At 34.7% G+C, this 21,991-nt stretch overlaps 1 pseudogene; it reads left to right on the top strand.

Annotated features, from left to right (window-relative positions):
- LOC144250968 (transport and Golgi organization protein 1 homolog) overlaps positions 1-10,048 on the top strand; it is a 47,227-nt pseudogene extending 37,179 nt beyond the window's left edge.
- Positions 10,049-21,991: the final 11,943 nt, after the last annotated feature.

Raw genomic sequence — 21,991 nt, 5'->3', positions numbered from 1 at the left:
ATAGTCACATCCTATACCTCTAAGTATTGAACATTGTACAGTAAGAGAAATTTATTTCTTAACTTATGCAGATGATACTTGATTTTGATACTCATCATCTCTATGGCTCTGTGGTTTTAAGGTCCACAGTCAGTCTTAAGAGTCCGGAGGCAGTTGGAACCATAAACTAAGGCTGTGAGAACAGAGGCTAGAGACTATCAGAAAGCTAGAGGGAGTGTAACAGTGTTTACTGATGAGGAAAATATTTCCAGATGTTTTCTCCCAAGTTGGATATTGCTTACATAGCAAGTATTTCAAACCACACCTGGTAGTAGATTCAGGGAGAAAATATAGGATTGAATCTTTCTAAACAAGACACTTACTTGCCCAGGTGAAGATAGATCTGAGAGAGAAGAAAAGCTTTTATCTTACAAGAATAGCATAGATAACATTTTAGTTGTGCAAACTTAGAAATTCACCTTTTCTTTTGTTTTTAAGACAGACACAGTACTTTTATTTATTTTTATGCTGCGGATCAAACTCAGTGCCTCACACATGCTAGGTGAGCACTCTACCACTGAGCCACAACCCCAACCTGAAATTCACCTCTCTCTTTTTTTTTTTTAATCTAAGCTTGCAATTCTCTGAAAAGTCATTAGTCTAATCAGTTTAATCATTTAATTGATTTTTTTTCTTCCGGTGTTTGAACACAATCATTATTTAGTTTGGGGAAGTTAGGAGAATATAGAGTTAAAAGTAAGGAAAGAAAAAGCTAAAGTCTTTTGTTTTTTAGGTGATTGGAATGAGAAGATCAAGGATCAAATTAAGCAGATGATGGATGTCTCTCGGGTATAGTTCTTTGTAAGAGTCCCATAGTGCCTGTGAATTCTTCCTGTGCCTCACTTTTAAGAATACCTCTCTTTTCTGCAATTTTTAGACACAAACTACAATATCAGTAGTTGAAGACGATCTAGAACTTTTACAACTTAAGCTAAGAGCCTCGATGTCCACAAAATGTAATTTAGAAGGTGGGTTCTTCTTGAGAAGAAATTGCCATGTTGGAAAGTCTTAAAATTTTATTGGAAAGATAAAGAATGGCTTCTTGCTTTTATGCTTCTTACTTTTCTTGGCAGTACTCCCTCAAACAAGTTCTTAAGTCCTTGTACACATATAGAGATAAGCTGTTTTATCCTTTACAGACCAAATAAAGAAATTAGAAAGTGACTGCAATTCACTACGGTCTTCTAAAGTTGGACTGGAAGAGGAATGCAAAACTCTTAGGCAGAAAGTGGAGATTTTAAATGAGCTCTACCAGCAAAATGAGATGGCATTACAAAAGTAAGATTTTCATTGTTTGTTATTGTTATCACTGTGTGAACTAATAGATAATTTTATCTTAAGATTATTTACAATTTCTTCTAGTTGTAATAAGTAGAGATTTGTCATTTTTCCAAATTTGCTGCTAAAATCATTCATTGAGTTTAGGATTTTTAAAAATTCAGGATTTAAAATATTATTTTAGTTGTAGATGGACACAATATTTTATTTTATTTTTATAGGATTTTTTAAGAGAGAGAGAGAGAGAGAGAGAATTTTAATATTTATTTTTTAGTTTTTGGCGGACACAACAACTTTGTTTGTATGTGGTGCTGAGAATTGAACCCGGGCCGCACGCATGCCAGGCGACCGTGCTACCGCTTGAGCCACATCCCCAGCCCGACACAATATTTTATGTATTTTATGTGGTGTTGAGGACTGATCCCAGTGCCCCACACATGTGGGGCACCTCCTTCACCACTGAGCCACAACCCCAGTCCTATTTCAGTACTACAGCTCAAACCCAGGACCTTGAGCCATGTGCTCTGCTATTGAGCTTCCTCCCCAGACTCCTTGCTCTTTCTCATAAGGGACTAGGGTCTTACTGCTTTCCAAGCTATCTTTAATCTCATCATTCTGCCTCTGCTTCCTGAGTATCTTCGACTGTAGGTAGGTCACCACACCCAACTATTTCTTTGTTTTATAGTTTCTAATCCTTTGACAAAATTCATAATCCTTTTTTTTTCCTCTTTTGTGGTGCTGGGGTTTGAACCCAAAGCCTTGTGCATGCGAGGCAGCACTCTACCAACTAAACTATATTCCCAGCCCTGAAATTCATAATCTTGACTTTACTTTTTTGATTATATAAAGCACAGTGATTTTAAAACAAGTGCGGATAACCCCATTAGGTGGTTTCCTTTTCTGTGGGATTTTTTCTCACAGAATTTTGTCTTATGGAGTGCCTGGTCAGTTTTGATTAGCCAACATTGTTGTGATAATTATAGATGAAATTTGAGGACTAAGATAAAGTTATCTTCTTATAGAAAAGTTTTGAGGTTACTTGAGTAAGATTGTCACTTTAAACTTAGTCAGCAATTAAGATAATTCAAAAGTGACTTGTCTTTTCAATGTTTCAGTATTGTTCCTTTTGGATTTTTTGTCTGTTCATCACTTAAGTGTGCAGTACTTTCTAATCTAAACTCAAAGGCTAGGGCTTTTATTAATGGTCCCTTTATTTGTAGCCCCAAACACTTCTTTTTTCCTCTAAGCCCAGGAATTTGATGAAGGCTTAGTTCAGACTCATTATATCTTTGTGTTATCTTCAATATGTGGGTGAACATAGGAGAAAAGTACCTTAAAGTGCCGGCCTTATTTGTAATTCTGAGATTCATTTTTCTAATGGATCTTGGCCACATCCATATATCTCCACTGCCTTTTTAGCTTGGATCCCTTCAAACACATTTTATATTCTTATAAAGATGTTTTGATTGTTCTTAGTGCTCCTCAGACTAACTCTTTGATAATTGGAAACAAAATTCTCTCTGTCCTTCAAGATTCAGTTTTCCCCATATTCCTTCCTAAGCCAGTGGGGAAAATTATTATATTCCTTTAGGCATCATTTATACCTGAAACAGTGAACTCTTTTATTCTTTAGCATCTTACAAGGTAACTAGTATATTATAGCCACTCATAAAATACTTGCTGAAGAATTAAATGAGAAGCTATATATGAATGTATAATCCCCTTTTTCTATTTGGTATCAATAATCCTTTTTTAATATAGTTCTTCTGATTTATGGAAAATTAAGTTTCAAGTTAATTATCTTTTGAATTGGAACTGTGGCTAAAGAGGGTAGTACAAGGATAGCAGAAAATAGTATTTTTTAAATCATTAAATGTGGCTACCTTTGTCTCAGTAGATGAACATCTTGAGTTTCATGATCAGAGTTAAAACTTGTCAGTAGATAATACTCTGATTGTGGGTCAGTTTGGCTTCTTTTTCTAGTTGACAGACATTATCAAAACTCAGATTTGTCTTTTTGCTTAATTACAATTCTTTTGAAATAGATATCTAAAGTGTGAAAAATGTTTTGTGGTTAATTGCATAGCTAAAATACATATTCTAGAAGATTTTTTCTTTGACTGACTATATCTTTATTATGGTACCAGTCTTGGATTGAGAAGAGTTCCCCCATGACAAAGATATACTTAGTGTCCTACCCATGGCAGAAACGAGAAAAGAATTATCCCCTGCTTTATCCTAATATGTTTAATTATGTTAGGTTGATCAGTCCTGATCTTCCACATTGAAGTAAAATGAGTTTTTATTATCTTACACACAGGAGACTTGCCCTTGGGGCACATGTTGTTTTCACATTTATTTTATTTACTGGTAAGTAGAGAATTAAGAGGAGAAGTTAGAAAATGTAAGTGATTTGCCAGAGTTTGATTTACGAAATTGCAGGTTGGAATTTCTATTTTATGTGCCTAAGCATTTTATAGAATTGTGGGAAGTGATATTCACAAAGAAAAACTTTTGATTTGATAACTGGCTTTATTTTAGGAAACTGAGCCAAGAAGAATACGAGAGACTAGAAAAAGAGCAGCAGCTGTCAGCTGCAGATGAAAAGGTGGTTTCCGCTGTACAGGAAGTTAAAAATTACAAGTGAGTTCAGTTTCTAAAGGAGGGTGTCAATGTCTAATGAACTAGTGTTAGCTTTCTTTTTAATCTTTTTTTACATTGTGTAGATAGAAGAAAATAGCTTGGAAGTATAAATAACGAGAGGATATGAATACATTCAATTCACACAGAAGAAAAAATAAATTTCAACTTAACAAATGAAAAATGTTAACAAAGATTTACTTATACCTAATGGGCAAGACCATAGGGAACTTGGTCAATGCAAACAGTTCTGGGGGTTTTGTATGTTGTAGTAATTCTTTAAGAAATCAGTTTGCTGTGTCATGTATCAAGACCCACAAAAGTGTGGCATTTGATAGACCTTGGAAATCTTCTATGGATATAATTTGAAAAAAACAAAAAAAGTTTTAAGGAGGAAGATATTTCTAGCAGAATTACTTGAGAACACACTCATGAACAGTTAAGGAAATTATAATTTATCATTCAGAATCTCTAGCAATTAAATGATAAAGAAGTTATTAGTATTAGGTTTTTAATTTATTTATTTATTTATTTATTTATTTATTTTTGGTGCTTTACTACTAAGCTACATCCTTAGACCTTTTTTTTACTTTGAGCCAGGGTCTCACTTGCATAGGTTCCCACTTAATTGCTGAGACTGACCTCGAACTTGTGATCCTCCTGCCTCAGCTTCCCAATCATTGGGATTACTGGCATTTGGCATTGCACCTGGCCTGTAGTATTAGTTTTGATCACACTGGATTCATATAACCATAGAAATGTTTTTCTTATGTATGATAAAGTCTTTAAAAGTATAGCTGATGGAATAAAGGGAAAATGGTCAGAATGTTTCAAATGTTATTCAATTGTTGTAATTCTTAGGTGGAGAATTGAAGAGATGGAAAAAGAACTACAGAAAACTGAGCGCTCATTTAAAAACCAGGTAGTAATTAATACTGTCCTGTAGTTGCAGAATTCTTTGATATCTAATACAGACAATTATAGGCTATTATAATGAGTCCCTAAAAACATATTTTTTTAATGTGTTGTCTTTTTCAGATTGCTATGCATGAGAAGAAAGCTCATGATAATTGGGTAAGATTTTTTCCCCCTTTTCTTTATTTTGTGCATAGCCTACCGCAACTGAATTTGAATATTTTCTCTTTAATAGCTCAAAGCTCGTTCTGCAGAAAGAGCTATAGCTGAAGAGAAAAGGGAAGCTGCTGATTTGAGACAGAAGTATGTGATTTTGGTATCTTACTATATGTTTTATAGTGTTTTAAGGTTATGCTAGATATTATCTATGAAGGAATAGATTGCTATTTCATAATTCAGCCCATTCTTTCTCAATATTCAAGACTATTGGAAATGACCCAAAAGATGGCAGTGCGGCAAGATGAACCCGTGATTGTAAAACCTATGCCGGGAAGACCAAATTTACAAAATCCTCCTCGGAGAGGTAGGGGGCACTTTGTAAAAGGAGCTATTTTATTTCTTGGTGCATAATGTATGTAAATTACTTTTTATTTCTGTGTGTAATGGTTTTGAAATAATCTGAATGATTTGCTAAAGTGGGAGGTGAGGGTTGGTGTCAGGGAGAAGGCTGCCTTAAAGTAGTAGCACGGCATTGTTGTCTTTAGGTCCACTGAGCCATAATGGCTCTTTTGGTTCATCCCCTGTGAGTGGTGGAGAATGTTCCCCTCCACTGACAGCAGAGCCAGCTGGGAGACCTCCTTCTGCTACTCTTAATCGAAAAGATATGCCTAGAAACGGATTTGGTTAGCATTCACATGTTGCTTTATAGTAAACTGCTTCAAGGTTTCGGTTTTTTTTCCCTTTTGAATATTTTAATGAAAACATATAATTTGGGCCTGTACAATATATAGAAGATAATTTCTTACTTTATCTTAGTGAATGTTTTCTGTAAAATCTGTTCTAGAATAGAAAACATTTTTTTTTTTTTCCTGGAGGTCTCTGTATTGTTTTTTTCTTTTAAATTTTACACTGTGAAGTGTAAACCTTTATCTTTAAATTAAATCTCTATGGTGTTCCTTTCCCAAATATTATAAAAGTAGCCTTAAACTTTATGTAGCATACATATTTCCAACATGAAAATACTGAGTCTTATTTCCAATTCTAAATAGGACTGTAGTCTTGGTAAGATTGGAATTAAGGTTATACAGACTAAAGAAAAGCCAGCCTACACATACTTCAAGTCTATAGCTTAAAGTTTAGGACCAGTACTTATTAATCTGTTGTTCTATCAACCCAAGGCAGTTCTTTATTTTACTTAAGTCTCTTCATAAATTGTGATTTACGTATTGGGCAACCCATTTTTTTTAAAAAAATATTTTTAATTGTAGACGGACATGATATCTTTATTTTTTAAATGTGTGCTGAGAATCAAACCCAGTGCCTCACAGATGCTAGGCAAAAACTCTACAACTGAGCTATGACCCCAACCCCTGGGCAACCCATTTTTCATGTTGCTTTCTAGGTATTGTTGAATCCTGACCTGTCCACCAGTGGTTTATTTCTTCTGAAAAATACATACAAGGGCTCTGATCTTTCTTTCCCAAGGGTCAATGGATGGACCTTTACCTCGTACTGGTCTTCTGAGGCATCTGGGAAACCTGTTGCCTCTGGTAAAGGGACCAAGTAATTTCAAAGAATCTGTAATTGTGGATGGATGATTTTTATTCTTTTCATGTTAGAATAAGTCTGAATCCATTCTTTGATCTCTAACAGACCCCAGGATGTGCTCCACCTCACATGAACAGCAGCTCCAGAAGTTCTTCTCCAGTTAAGGTGACGAATGAGGGCAAGGTAAGTTCTGTAGTTACTGTGAATCATGTGGTCATGCAGGAACATGTAGCTTTCCTACAGTACTTGCTCTTTGCTTTATCCTTCTTTGTCTTCTATTTGTACTATCCCATTTGTTTTTTAAAAAGCAAACTGTTCCCCAAGAACCTGAGACCCCCTCAGTCTCCACCATTACTTCTTTGACTGAGCATCCAGTTGGAGTAAGTACTTAGAGGTTGAGAACTGAATTGGGTTTTATTCTGTGAATTTCTGGGAAGGATATTCAGAGCATGACACTGATCTTGTTTTCTGTAAACTGCATGCAATATTGAGCTTACTTTTCTCCTTAACTTGGGAATGTTGCTTAAGTGTGTACAACTGTAATGAACTACAGAATGTGAAAAGTTATCACTCTAACTTTATATGGTGTTTTGTGTTGAATGTTCTAAGGCAAAGTAAATTCATTATAAATTATATAATTCATATTTTTTTTATTTTTGTTTGGAAGAATGTTATTTAAGAATTCCTCCATTTGTGCAAACACTATTTTGAGTGATTTGAATTAGGTTGGTATCAGATTTCCTGAAATTGAAATACTGTTTCAGTGAAACAATGATCATCTGAAATGACCTCTTGAGCCAGTCCCAAGAAATGGTCTCATTTGTTCACATAAGTGTATTCTCTTGTAACTGTGTTGCTATTATATCTGGTAGGTCTTCTGCAGCTCTATAACAAAATAAATTTTTAATTGTTTAGTTTCAAACCCACTACTCATAGGAAATGATAAATCAATATCTCAAATGGTGTACAGTAAATGAAAGTAAATATTAAAGCTTTGTCTTCCTAATTTGTGTATATAGCACTGTGATGGAAAATACTTCTCAAGTTCCAGTGTATATATATTCCAGGAATATACATCTCTAGAGAAATCTAAGGGCAGCTTAGATAAGACCCCAAACCCCTTTGGTAGTAGAAGATTTAAAAGAGAGAAAAGACCCATTGTTAGAGAGGAGTAGAGGTGGGAAAGGCATGGCTTGGAGGCAAACCTGGGATTGAGTTCCTTTAATATGCAGTGTGGCCTTCAACAAATTATGATATTCCATTTGCTTTTGTTCCCTCTTATTTAAAACAAGACAGTCTACTTAAAGATCTCAGAGGTTGAATAATATATGAAAGACTTACTGAAGATACTCTGAATAGTAGCTATTATTACATGGGTAGAGAATGGATTTTTCATTTTATTCTGTTCATTCTTAATATGGAAGTAATGAGCTATTGTGATGAAAGGGAAGTGATGGGGAGGGGGGACTCCCTTTGAAATAGATTGTAGTGAATTCAGCATGACATACTGGTCAGAAATCACCTCTGTTAATAACCTCTGCCAGTCCTCTTGCCTTTCCCTTTCCTGTGCAGATATAATCAGTAACAAACTGCTCCCTCTTGTGGCATCCTTCCAACTTCTGTAAGCTGTCGGTGGGAATACACAGGAGGGGTGGGTAGAGTTTTGTTGCACTGATGGTGTTCTCTGGACAGGTGCCTGTTTTGGGTTTTAGCTTTTATCGCTGTTGGTACTTTGTCTTAATACATAGGAACTTTAAAACTTTTAACTGCTTTCAAATCTTAAATTGCAGGTTCATATGGCTATGAAAGGGCCTCCTCCTTTCTCAGGGGTACCCTTCGTGGGCCCCCCTATGGGACCCCCTATGGGATGGCCTCCACCACCTCCCATTCGGTATGGACCACCACTTCAGCTCGGTGGGCCTTTTGGGCCTCGGCCAATTCCTCCACCATTTGGTATGATGATCTGAACAGTAGTGATTGACTTATAAATCACCTTCATCTTTCATTTCTATTGCTTGCTAAAACAGTTGGTTGCTATCTCAGGTCTTTACAATGAAAGGATAAAGCTGAGTACATTTTAACTTTTCCTCCAGTTTTCTGGGACATATGGGACACTACATAATCTTATACTGAGATAGGCAATAGCTATCTCTCATAGACAAGGATAAGGGGCTATATACAGAAAAGCCAGAAATATTACTTCTGCAGATGTTTGTTGAAAATCTGTTGATATGCACTGCAATAGATGGAAAGGTGGATGACACAAATGCCATAACTTAAAATTTTGTCACAGATATGAAAATCCTATAACATAAAGTTTGTAATCACCCATAATGGAAGCATAAGCAGTAGGTTATAAAATATAGAAAAGGTAAAATCAAACCCTCCTTATCTTGAGAAAAGTCACAGGGAAGTGTTAAAGAGGAGGATTTAACAGTGACCTAATAAATGTTGCTGATTTAATTAGGTGGCTGTGGAAGGCCTTTTCCAGGAGGGCATGCACCTTGATTCTGATGGCATGTGTAAAGTCCATGCTGAAATACTTCATGAATTTTTAATGGATACAGTAATAAATAGTGGAATTTCCTTTTATCAAAATTTCTTTGATGTAGTAAAGTTCTTATTTCATAATCTATCATCTTATCATGGTAATATAGTACTTCCAAATATAAATGGAGCTCTTGTGAGATAGAAATAATTCTGCAATCATATAGTAGGGAAGGAAAAAAGACAAGCCTGGAGCTAGGTAGAGCCATGTTTAAATCCTTAATATGTTGCTTCATGGCTGATTGGTCAAAGGCTATAACCTAAACTTGTTCCATCTCAGTTTGCCTCATCTGGCAAGTCAGGATGTTCACCAGTTGATGTTCTAGGCTTGGGAGAAATTAAAGACTATATTAACATACTTGAAATCACCCTAGTTCAGAAATTTCTGGGTATTTACATAATTTCCTTTTTATTTTCCAGGTCCTGGTATGCGTCCACCAATAGGCTTCAGAGAATATGCACCAGGTGTTCCACCTGGAAAACGGGATTTGCCTTTTGACCCTCGTGATTTTTTTCCAGGACCCGCACCAGCACCATTTAGACCTTTAGGTTCATTTGGCCCAAGAGAATACTTCATTCCTGGTGCCCCATTACCACCTCCAACTCATGGTCCCCAAGACTATGGGCCACCACCTGCTGCAAAAGACTTAATGCCTTCAGGCTTTAAAGATGAACCTCCACCTACACCTAATTCTCAGAGCAGTGAGGGCTGTTCACAGGCCTTAAAACAGGGCCCATAAAATTAACCTCTGACACTTAGTCAGAAAATGGACTATGGACTATTCATCAAGTTAAAGGATTATTGGCTTCAAAATATAAAAGTTTATTTTAAATGGTTTATGTTTTTAGAATGAAGCTGCCTTGGTGCAGTATACATTTTGAGCCAAAATATTTTCCCCCTAAATATCCCCCACTTAAGCTAGAATATCCTTCCAATTTTAAAATGTGCAATAAGGAATACCTTTGTTTTAGTTAATGTAGCATATACAATTGCTAAATGATTTAGAATGTCATAATTATGGACATTTCCTGTGGAAATGCTTTAAGAACATGTATTTCCATTATCCTATTTTTAGTGTATTCCAGTTGATAACAGAGAAATGGTGTTTTATAAGCTTGATTTTTTTCTCTTTCAATATCTGGTCACAGAGACTGTTACACTAAAAATGTTTACTCAAAGATCATAAACTTCATTTTCCTTCTTGCTGAAGTTCTTTGTTGTAATAGTTCATAAAAAATGTTTATTAATATTTCCCAAGTGTCTGTTGATTCATTGGATCGTCATGAGACTTTGTGCCATTGGGGAAGCATGTAAACTCACTCTCAGAACTGAAGATGGTGACTTGGAAGCATATTCCCTGTTGCTCACTGTTAAGGAGGCTGGACCTTGGTCAACTGTGGACTTCTACAAAGGATTTCTTTTACTTGTGAGAAGTCTTGTGGCTCTATTTTTGTAGCACATTCATGTACTTTTTTCTAAGCACTGTCCATGTCAGAATGGTTTTCTGAGAATGAGTTTACATTGGTAGCAAGAGTTGTTTGACCTGAAGTTCTACTGCTTTTGCCATTATTGCATTATAACAGTAAAATATAAGGTGGTATGTTGTATCTATAAAAAATAAGGAAATTTCTTTTTAAAAATGTACAGAACACACTCTTCTCTTTCCCATACCTTGCCACTGATTTTCAAGGAATGATAAAAAAATTAGAAAAGTATAATCCTCTAAGAATGAATGAAACTCTAAGGCTTATAATGTCTTTAATCAGCAACTATGGGCTGAATTAAATTTTTTTGATAGATACTCAAATATATTTTATTTAAAAATCAATTAAAGCAAGTCCTGAATCTGTAACTACTGTCTTTAAAACAATGTTTCTAAGAACTAGCTCTCCAGAACTGTAATTTTAATTATGGCAATTTTAACAGTACATTTTAAGAGGTTTAAGATTTAAATAAAATTATAAAAGCCTAGTACTTTTGTTTACTGCTAGACCATATTCTTCCATTCTTTTAAATTCTAGAAAGTAATAGGATTGTTGAAACCTAGAACATAACATATCATTGTTCTTTTTATGTCCCCTAAATATTCTCAAAATAGGGGCAAAATCTTCAGTGTGAAACAAAATCTCTGTGAAACAAAATCTCTAAACTACTGAAGATAACTCAGAATCAAAAAGAATTTGAGTCCTTTAGCAAGAATTCAATCTACATAACATCCACTTAATATTAGAAGCAGCAGCTGTATGTAAGAGGAAAACCATATAATAGCTTATGCCATTTTTAACCATGTAAAATAAAATTTAAGTCACAAACACATTTTGAATGTATCTTTCAAACTCTACAGGACACAAGGCAATGCTGAAGTTACTATAACTTCTAATTTTAAAATAGCATTTAAATAAAGGTGATGTCAGCTAGGAAGATAGATTTTCAAGGAAAGGCAGATTTATTATTTTATTCAAAGCAACAGTAGTTTTCCCTCTAAAGCCTTTTTTGTATTTATTCTATTAGTAAGTTATAATGTGTTCTACATAGTTTATCTGAGCAGTTCTGAACCCACCCATAGTTGCCTCTCCTTACTTCCATCTGATTGTACGACTTCTGTAGCAAAGCCCAAGGTAGCTGCCTATATACAGGTTGTGTAGAGAATACTGTCCCTTGATTCAATTATACTTTTGTATCTCAAAAGTTTTAGAAGTCCTCTCCAGCAAATTGTGTTTGAGTTTAGTTACTAACATCATTTCATTTGTGAAGCAGTAGAGTTTCAACCTGAAAGTATTACTGCTATAGTTGTAATTATTTGCCAGTGACTCATCCCCTCCCACACTAGAAAGTAAATTTAAACAACTAATTTATGAGATACAGATTGCTTTGTGTTAATTGCTTCAAGATAAAATCACCTTTTTTTGGGGGGGGAGGTTTGGTCATTCAGGACTGAATTAAAACTAAGCTGATGACAATATTCAATTTAAGTTTGTTTAATGCTGATGAAAGACATTCATACAAAGCATCCTTTTTTTTTTCATATAACCCCATTCTTTGGTGGCAGCTGGGGTTGTGGCTCAGTGGTAGAGTACTTGCCTAGCACAGGCAAGGCCCTGGGTTTAATCCTCAGCACCACATAAATAAATAGAGGTTTTTTAAAAAAGGATTCTTATGTGAAGGATGCTAAATGTTTCTTCATATGAATTATCACTTTGAGGGGCTGGGGTTGCATGTGAGGCACTGGGTTTGATCCTCAGCACCACATATAAATATAAAGGTACTGTGTCTATCTACAACCAAAAAAAGGTTTTTTTTTTTAATTATCACTTTGATATACATGTTTTATAGTATGAGAAAACAGAAAAAAACAATGTATCAGTTTTGCTACACTTTAATAGTAGATTTTAAGGGAGCAACATCAAACATCAGTAACATCAAACAAAAAGGTACTGAGTACTCCACAGGGTACAGAGTGCTGCCAAGCACCTTGGAAAGTTTACATGACATGGAGAAGATGAGGCCCTTCTCTTGAGAAGTTTACAGTCTGGAAATTTTGACTACTCAGAGTTTCAGTTGAGTGAACATTTTATTAAGGCAAATTCTTCATTTCCTAGAACTACTGTAGACTGAACTATTTTTGCACTTGTGAAATTAACCCAATCCAGATGAAAGAAAAAACTAAATTGTGTTGATAATTCTTTCAGGCTCATATAGTTTTATTAACATTCATCTAGTAAACAAAACTGACCTAACAGACAACTGAAAAATTAAAGACTAGATCTCTTGAAGTGCAAGGGCTAAAATAACTGTTATTCGTTTTAAAAAGCAAATGGATGGTATGATTAAGGTTTACACTAGTTTAAAAATAGGCCAAGTATTGCATTCCCTTCATTCATTGTTCATTTAAAATAGTGAATATTAAAATATGTGGATTCTACGTGTAACTCACAAAAAGCTCCTCACAAATCTTTGTTCTCTGTATCAAATATCCACCTTGTGTACTATAAAAGTTTTATTTATGTCTCATCAAGTTAAAAGTAATGTAAATAGTGAAATTATAATAGGCTAATGACCTGCATATTTTCATATGAATGTCAATATATCTAAATAGGAAATAAATGGCAGTCATATCTACCTATATTAAAAAAAATAGAATATCTTTCCAGATTTTGCATACTCAACACTTTATAAAGACAAGGTATGCAGGTTTTAAGTTTTCACAATCAGTTGTCAGAAAAAAAACAGCAGTTGTTCCTGCAGTATCTCATTAGCATCTGACTCAATTATTTTTAGATGACATGATTTAGAAGACATAAACCCACCCAAAAATTGGGGTTTCTTCTCATTAGAATTAATAGCTATGACAGATATTGGTTTGGGGCTCCTACTACAAAGTCAAAGTTTTTTTTTAATGTGAATATGCTTTACTTTCTATATATATATATATATATATATATATATATTTATTTATATAACTGTAAAGTTTAGAGACGATCAGGGCACATCTAGAGTGGAATGTCCATACACAGCCAAGCAAAGACCTATACTTGTTCTATTCTTTCTTGTTTTTTTTTTTTTTTTCATGTATGACATGCTTCTGCCTGTGCATTGGTGTATATATGGTATTCAGTCACTTTCTGGAAAAAATCACTTAATTTAGAAGATAATTTGAGAGGGAAATTGTCAGTTCATCCTTCATATTGAAGGACCATAACTTATTCCCAATGATTAAAACTTTATCCTGTGTATATTATCTCAATAGCGGCAGGCTACATTTCTTTTTTTTTAATTGAGTGATTAAAAAAAATAATAAATGACAATGGAATGCATTACAATTCTTATTACACATATATAGCACAATTTTTCATATATCTGGTTGTATATAAAGTATGTTGACCAATTTGTGTCTTCATACATGTACTTTAGATAATGATATCTATCACCTTCCACCATCCTTGCTAATCCCCTGCCCCCTGCCTTGCCCTCCCACCCCTCTGTTGTATCTAGAATTCATCTATTCCTCCCATGCTCCCCTTCCCTACCCCACTATGAGTCAGCCTTCTTATATCAGAGAAAACATTCAGCATTAGTTTTTTTGGGGATTGGCTAACTTCACTTAGCATTATAGCAGCACAATTCACAATAGCTAAACTGTGGAGCCAACCTAGATGCCCTTCAGTGGATGAATGGATAACAAAAATGTGGCATATATACACAACAGAATTTTACTCAGCCATAAAAGAGAATAAAATCATGTAAGTAAAAGTCTTTTTTTAAATAAAGCCACAAGAACCTATGCTCAAACTTCCTCTTCTGGCCAAGATGAAGTAACAGAGACCAGATTTACCATCCTGCATAAAATGAATTAAAAAAAAAAAGATATGATTCCCTGGCTTATAAAACACTGGACACTGGGCAAGAAAACTTGAGTGATCCTTGAGAGAAGAGAAACACACAAAGTGAGACTTAAGACTGCTCCATCTTACTGAGACAAACCCTCAGCCCAGGAAAAAGTCACTACTCAAAGACTGGCAGTCTCTCTCAGCTAAGGAGAGAGAGGTGGGAGGCAGGATTAAGGCAAGCTTGAGTTCATGAAGCAAGGACCATAGAGGGGAGAGCTGCCAAGAGAACTTCAAGGAGTCCTCAATGGGTCTTCAGCTGAGCACTGTCAGCACATGTCTGTGGGAAGAGCTCTCTATCAGGGAAAGAGCTATCAGAAAGGCTAACAGTACAAGAGTCGGACTCATACAGTACTGCTACACCCACAAACCTGAGTGGAAAATGTCAGAATTCAGGGAGCATTAAGTCCTCAGAAAGTTTTGTCTCAGTAGTGAAGGAAAAAGTTAGCCTTAGGTTAATGACACTATGGCCCCACATAATAGAGCTTAAAACAAGATTATTAAAAACTAACCTACTTGTATGTTATTTCACTGTATTCCAAAACAAAGCTCAAAGGTAATCAGAGAAAACCAAAGATATGCAGCACTAAACAAAGTAACATTCACAATGTTGAATTTCAGTAAAAAATGACCAGGTATGCAAAGAAAGGAAATGTGTTCTATAGTGAGAAAAATCAATCAACTGGAAGCCCATAAATGACACAGATGATGGAATTCAGGATATTACAACAGTTGCTATAATCACATTCCATTCGTTGTAGAAGCAAGTAGAGACATGAAATATAAGACCAAAATTTAATTTCTAGAGATAAAAATTAAAGTATTTAAGATGAAAAATACCTGAATGTTAAGAAAGGCAAATGAAGCATTATAGATGAAAATATCCACAAACTTGAAGATACAGAAAAAAAAAAAACTTTGTAAAATCAAACAGAAAAGAGAAAAAAGAACGAAATATGAAACTGACAAAACAGGGAAACATAGCTGAGAAACAGCTCTTGCCCAGCCACCACTGAAGCCAACACCTAGATTTCTCAGGTACAACAGCCTACAGATTCTCTCTACTGCCTACACCAAGGACCTGAGTCAGGTTTCTATCGTTCACAAACAAGAATCTAACATACCCTTCAGAACTCCGTCTCTTGAGGACTTTAGTGAGTCTATTATTTTGTATCTTGTAAACTACAGCAAAACACAATACGCACAGAAACATTAACATATCTCTATTGACTATACCATAAAATTTCTCATTTTTTAAAGCACAATGACTTATCCTCTCTCAAGCCTGAAAGTAAGTCTAGAGACAGGTGACCCTCTAGTAGTCTCCCCTATCTGAACCAAAGGAACCAAAAATGGCCCATCCTCATGCAGAAATGGAAAGTATCTGCCTCTACAGGCTTATATCTTAGAGCTGTGACCCCACAGACTTGGGCTCATAATTCTCAAACAAAACATTCTTAGAAAAGTAAAGAACGCACCTTGCACACTCTCCTTTTTTTTTTTTTTTTTTTTTTTGGCACTAGAGGCCTCAGAGGGGTTTAACTACTGAACCACATTCCCAGCCCTTTTTATTTTTAATTTTGAGATTCAGTCTTGCCAATTTGCTCAGGGGCTCACACTAAGTTGCTGAGGCTGGCAACTCCTGCTTCAGCCTCCTGAGTCTCTGAGATCATAAGTGTGTGCCACCATGCCTAGATGCATGCTCTATTTTAGCTTCTGAAGTAAAAATATCCTTCAATGAATATTTCTATCTGGTAAAATAAAAAGGAAAAATAGCTTACATATATAGTTACCGAATTTTGTGAATACTTAACTAGTGGTTGTATGTTTTTAATCTATGCAAATTTTTTGCAACCATATGACATATCATAAAACATCCCAACTTAAAAATTAGTAAATATTTTGTCTGAGAAACCAAACCAGGAACACTCTATGAAAGTCTTCAAAATAATTCAGAAAGCCTTAATATTCTTCCCTGAATTTGATAATAGATTAAAATTTGCAAGAGGTATCTCTGGAAAACCAGTATCATAGACTGGGTTTCAGTATTCAGAACATTATCAATTCATTTGTTCTACAAATATTTATAGAGTACCCACAAAATGCAAGGTGTAGTCATCAGCAAAGATACTGTTTCAAGCAAAAGAATGACTCATAATGGAAATACCAACAAATTTATCACCCTCTAATGCAAGTGCCATCCAGTTTCATCCTTCACTTGCAATGACACCTTGAAAAGTCACTTCACATCTGTTGAACTCAATTTCTTGATACATAAAATTAGACATTTAAAAAATTACTCAAAAACATAGATGTAGAAGTCCACCTGGAAAACTTCACCATCTCCAGACCACTAGATACACTCCTAGGCTGCCTAAATTGTAACTTTAGGGGAGGGTAAGAACATCTTTAAAAGGTTCCCAGGCTGAGTCTTCCCTTTTACTTCACAACCTTCTGTACTTTCTCTTTTTTTATCATAGCAAATTACAATATAAAGAAAAAATATAATTTTAACAACACTAAACTTAAAATAAAATTAAGTCCTGCAAAGAATTTAATGAAGTCTATCTGCAAAGCAGTAATGGAAGTATGAATGAGAGTAATTCTCTAAGGCCCTACTCACTGTAATTTTTTTTAATTATGTAAAATCAGGAATACAGTATGAAAGACATGTGCCTTTGTGTGTCTTATTTGAATCTTTACTTTGAAAAACTTTTTGAATATTTTTACAAATTGGAAAAATACAGAGACTAATGTAATAAACACCCAGAATTTTGTTTTTATAACATTTATAACATTTTAACATTTTGTTATATTTGCTCAGATTCTCTTTTTGTTGTTGTTGTTGGTACTGGGGAGTGAACTCAGGGACACTCAATCACTGAGCCACATCCCAGCCCTATTTTGTATTTTATTTAGAAACAGGGTCTCACTGAGTTGCCTAGCACCTCACTTTTGCTGAGGTTGGCTTAGAACTCACGATCCTCCTATCTCAGCCTCCTGAGCTGCTGGGATTACAGGCGTGCACCACTGTGCCTGGCCAAATTCTCTTTTAATAAGAGAAAGGCAATGATATCAATATGGCTGCTTTGGAATCTCTTCAATCTCCTTTCCCTCCCTGACTGTCCAAATGCAAACACTATCATGGGTATTGGGCTTTTATTTATTTTTTCATTTCATGTTGTTTTTCAAATCCATAAATATTGATATGCCAGTCAACTACAATCTAATATTCAACTACTCATTTACTAAGTCAACAAATACTACTCCTGAGTGCCTGCTATGAACCAGGGAACTTGTCAGACAGTCCAGATTTAATAGCAAACCAAACAGACGAAAAAGCCTTTCCATGTAAAGCCCACATTATACTGGAAGTCACAATAAACAATATAAATAAATAATTAACAATATTGAATAGTGTAACAATATTTTCAATAATATGCCAAATGCTAAGAGGAAAAAAGGGAAAGAAGATAGGAAATGTCTCAAAGAAGCAGGGTTTGCATTTTAATAAGATGGCCAGGGAAGGTTTCATTGAGAAAAGGATGTTCTATAAAGAATGAAAGGAAATAAGGTAGCTAGCTATGTTCTAGGGGGAAAGTGTCTGAGGCAGAGGAAAGAGCAAAAATAGAATGAAATGGGCCTGGCCTGATGGGAGCAACAGTGAGGAGCCCAGGAGCCAATTCAGAGAGAGTAGCAGGAATGAGGTTTGAAGAATGAAGGGTGTTCAAGATGGGAACAGATTAAACAGATCAGAGTAATAATTTTGATCAAGTAAAAATACCAACTCATCCACTGCTTTATCAATGGACATTTAAGTATTTGAGACTTGATGCAATTAAAACAGGCCACAATGACTGACACTATATATTATGTAAGAAATTTTCTAGTTTGACACATGTGAAAAGGAGTACTTGTTAGTGTAAAATCAAGTAATTATGAGGTATGCACATCAGGGTGCTCTCCAAGTTGGTTATAAACAATTCACACCTCCATCAGTTTATAGAGGGTTCCTGTTACTACACACTCAGTATCAATACTCTGGACCCTCAGTCTCTTTAATTTTTGCAATGTGAAGGATCCCAACACTATTGCATTGCTTTATTTACTCATCTATAGGTGGGTCTTTCTCTTAGAGGCCCTCTATTTTTCTCTGTTGGTTTCATTTTTCTATCTTGGTACCAGTCCCCCACAAGTCTAATTACTAGTAAACAGATTTTCAAGTTTCTTATTTCTACAAGCCAATCAGGGTTTCTTGTATGAAATTATTTGTTTCACTGCCCCTTTTTCTACTGGGTTTTTATTTATTCTAGGAGTTCTCTGCATATTCGCAATACAATCATATCAATTATATATAAATCCCATTAGTTATATAAATTATTGATGAACAAATGATCTCCTCCTGCTTATTTCATTCATATCTTTTATGCATATAAGTTTTTAAGTATGATGTAGAAAATTATATCAATGTGGTTTATTTCACGCTGATTTATACATTCTGTGTTACTTAAGAAATCCAAAGGCTGGGGTGCAGCTCAGTGGTAGAGCATATACTAGCATGAGGAAGGCCCTGGGTTCCATTCCTGGCACCAAAAAAAGAAAGGATAAATGCTTTCCTATAGTTCCTTAAAAGTTTTAAAGTTTCATTTGTCACATTTAGGCACACCTATCACTTGCAGATATTACCTCTCAATTGCTACAGTCCCTCTATGCTCTCCAGGACACCTCATGCTGGCACACACATTCTCAGCCTCTCACAGCTACTGCCAAATCCCCCTAGTGGTAGTGGAACTGAAGCATCCCCTTTCCTATTCTTGATAATTTCATCCAGCACTTTTACATATAAATACTCATCCCATATATTAATTTTCACAAAAATATATAGTATTACTGGCTCAATGTAAAAATACAAAAGAAATCTAACTTTGGCCAAGTGCTCTTCAGAATAATGGCTCTCTTTCCATCACCAAGTGCATTTCTAAACAGAAAAAGAAAAAAATAAAATATTTAAACATCTCCATTCTTTTATTTTTGTAAAAGTACTGTATATTGCTATCTATTTTTATGTTCTGAATTTTCCATGTATATCATTTAGTCAAATAATATTTTTTTAAAATCCACAAAATATACGTCCATTATAGGAAATTTGGAAAATACAGAAAAGTAAAACAAACAGGAAAAGTCACCCAGAGTCACAATCACAACAACCCAGGAATAAGTATTTTCAGCATTTCTGGAGTATTTCCTGCATATATCGTATCAACATCTTACCTATGCATAACTAAAAATTTGTATATTTGCGTGCAATAATTTTGCCTTTCAATAATAAGACTTCTGTAGCCAAAATTTTAACTCCCAGGTCTTGTTAGCTAAGCTATATGAACAGAGCATGCATTCCTGGACAGAAGGCCTAAGTTAAATCCAATTCAACTGCTAATTCTCCTGGGGCCTTAAAGAAGTCATTAATATCCCTGAACCCACCTTCTCAACTGTAAAATGAATATAATAATTCTTTCTTTTCTAGCTGTTTTGAGGTAGATGCTAAGTTAGAAAATATAAACATCAGTATATGCATACTCAGTCTCTCAGTTGCCTGGCTTACCTTCAACAACCTCCCATACCTCAACTCAGTCATCTACCATCACACCCCTTTGGCAAAACTTAGCATCATTCAGAACTGTCAAACTCCTAAATCCACTTGTGAGGGCATCCAACTCTCACTGCTTAAACTATTTCCTACTATCTTCTCAGGGGGTCTAACTCATTGATTTGCCTGCTTTCTCTTTTTACTACTCCCCTATTTATCTGGTTTAAAATTGACTGGTTTATCATTTTGTATTCACACATATTAATTCATTATTCTTAAAAAGAGATTATAAAGAAGACCAAAACTAGGTATCATACCACCATATATCAATTCCTAGTAAAAGGCTATATACAAAAAAGAAAAAAAAATTAAAAAGTATGTAAGACAACTTAACCAACAGAAAACAAGAGAGAAACCAGGAATGGATTTGACACAATCACCTGATTGATGACAAAGTGACACTGTAGTGCTTGGAGAAAATAATACTTTTTTTTAAGGAATGGTGCTGGGTCAATTGGACATTCATATGAATTTTGAACCCTACCTCACATGAAATACAAAAATCAACTTCAGAAGGCTTTCAGATCTAATTATCAAAGTTAAAATTGTAGAAGGAACAGAGTACACCTTGGTGGCTTTGGAGTAAGCAAAGACTACAAACAAAAAGCACTTACCATAAAGGAAATAATTAATAGAACCTACTATATTAAAATTAATAACTTCTCAGTGAAAACATCAAGAATGAAAACGTACTGAGAAGACATCTGCAACACAAGTCTGACCAAGGACTCATCCAGAATACAAAACAATGCAAAAAAACTCCCACAAATGAATAAGACTTTCAACCTAGGAAAAATAAAAATCGAGCAAAAGACCATGAGAATATCCAAATAGTCAATGAGCATATGGAAAAATACTCAACTTAAATAATTAAAATGTTTTTTTTTTTTTGGTCAGTAGAGTGAAACTTATTGTACTTGAGAATAAAATAGAAATCAATGTAAGGATTTAATAACACAAATTGTAAAGCTTAGAGAATAGAGCATATTTAGAAATATACCTAGGAAATCAAGACAGTAATCCCCAGATGAGTGTCACCTTTCTGATGGGGATCCAGGAGTGTTAATATTTCCAAATATTTACATTAGTTTTTCAGGTGGAGGCAGACATTTTCTTTCAATGAAATTAGGAGAATTAGCTTCATGAATGAAACAGGATTTCATTTCTGTTTCAAGAGTCTCACTCATATTTGGGATCAGGGTGCTCTGATGATGTTATTTTCAAATCTGGCATAGGAGGTTTGATTACTGTTAAGAATATTTTAGAAAATTAACATTAGCTTTAAATGTTTTATATTGGGAGAACTGACTTCAAATTTCAAGTAAGAGCTTATCAGAAAATAAGGATATTTAGCTAAAAGGAAAAATTCTATTTATTTTTCTCTCTACCAAAAATAGACTTCTGCCTCACAGCAAATCTTTTTCATAAGGCTATCTTTAGTATAAGGCTAGGTCAACTGAACTTTAAATTTATAGGACACCTCCTCCTTTTATTACTATCTTTATTTAGAAATCAAAACATTTGGTACCTGAGGATAGCTGCAATGGGATGAATAAAGAGATGACAGTGAATTAAGGTCTTGAGCTATGATTTTTACCTTATATGATCCTATCAAAGCACATATTTTAATTATAACTCTAAATCTCTTTTCTGCAGTATTCAAAAAGTGAGAGTATGAAGTGCACAAAATCATAGTAATATTTATTTTTAAAACGAAAATATTAATAGTTGCTTTGCCTTTTTTTATTTTTCTTTTTGGAATGGCTAAGAAAGACTTGTTAATATTCATTAAGGTTCCTCTGTTTCAGTATTCTGTATTGCTTTGAAAAATCT

Source organism: Urocitellus parryii, chromosome Y (assembly GCF_045843805.1).
Source record: "Urocitellus parryii isolate mUroPar1 chromosome Y, mUroPar1.hap1, whole genome shotgun sequence".
In the NCBI taxonomy this organism is placed as follows: domain Eukaryota; kingdom Metazoa; phylum Chordata; class Mammalia; order Rodentia; family Sciuridae; genus Urocitellus; species Urocitellus parryii.
This window is presented reverse-complemented; position numbering and strand designations above follow the sequence as displayed.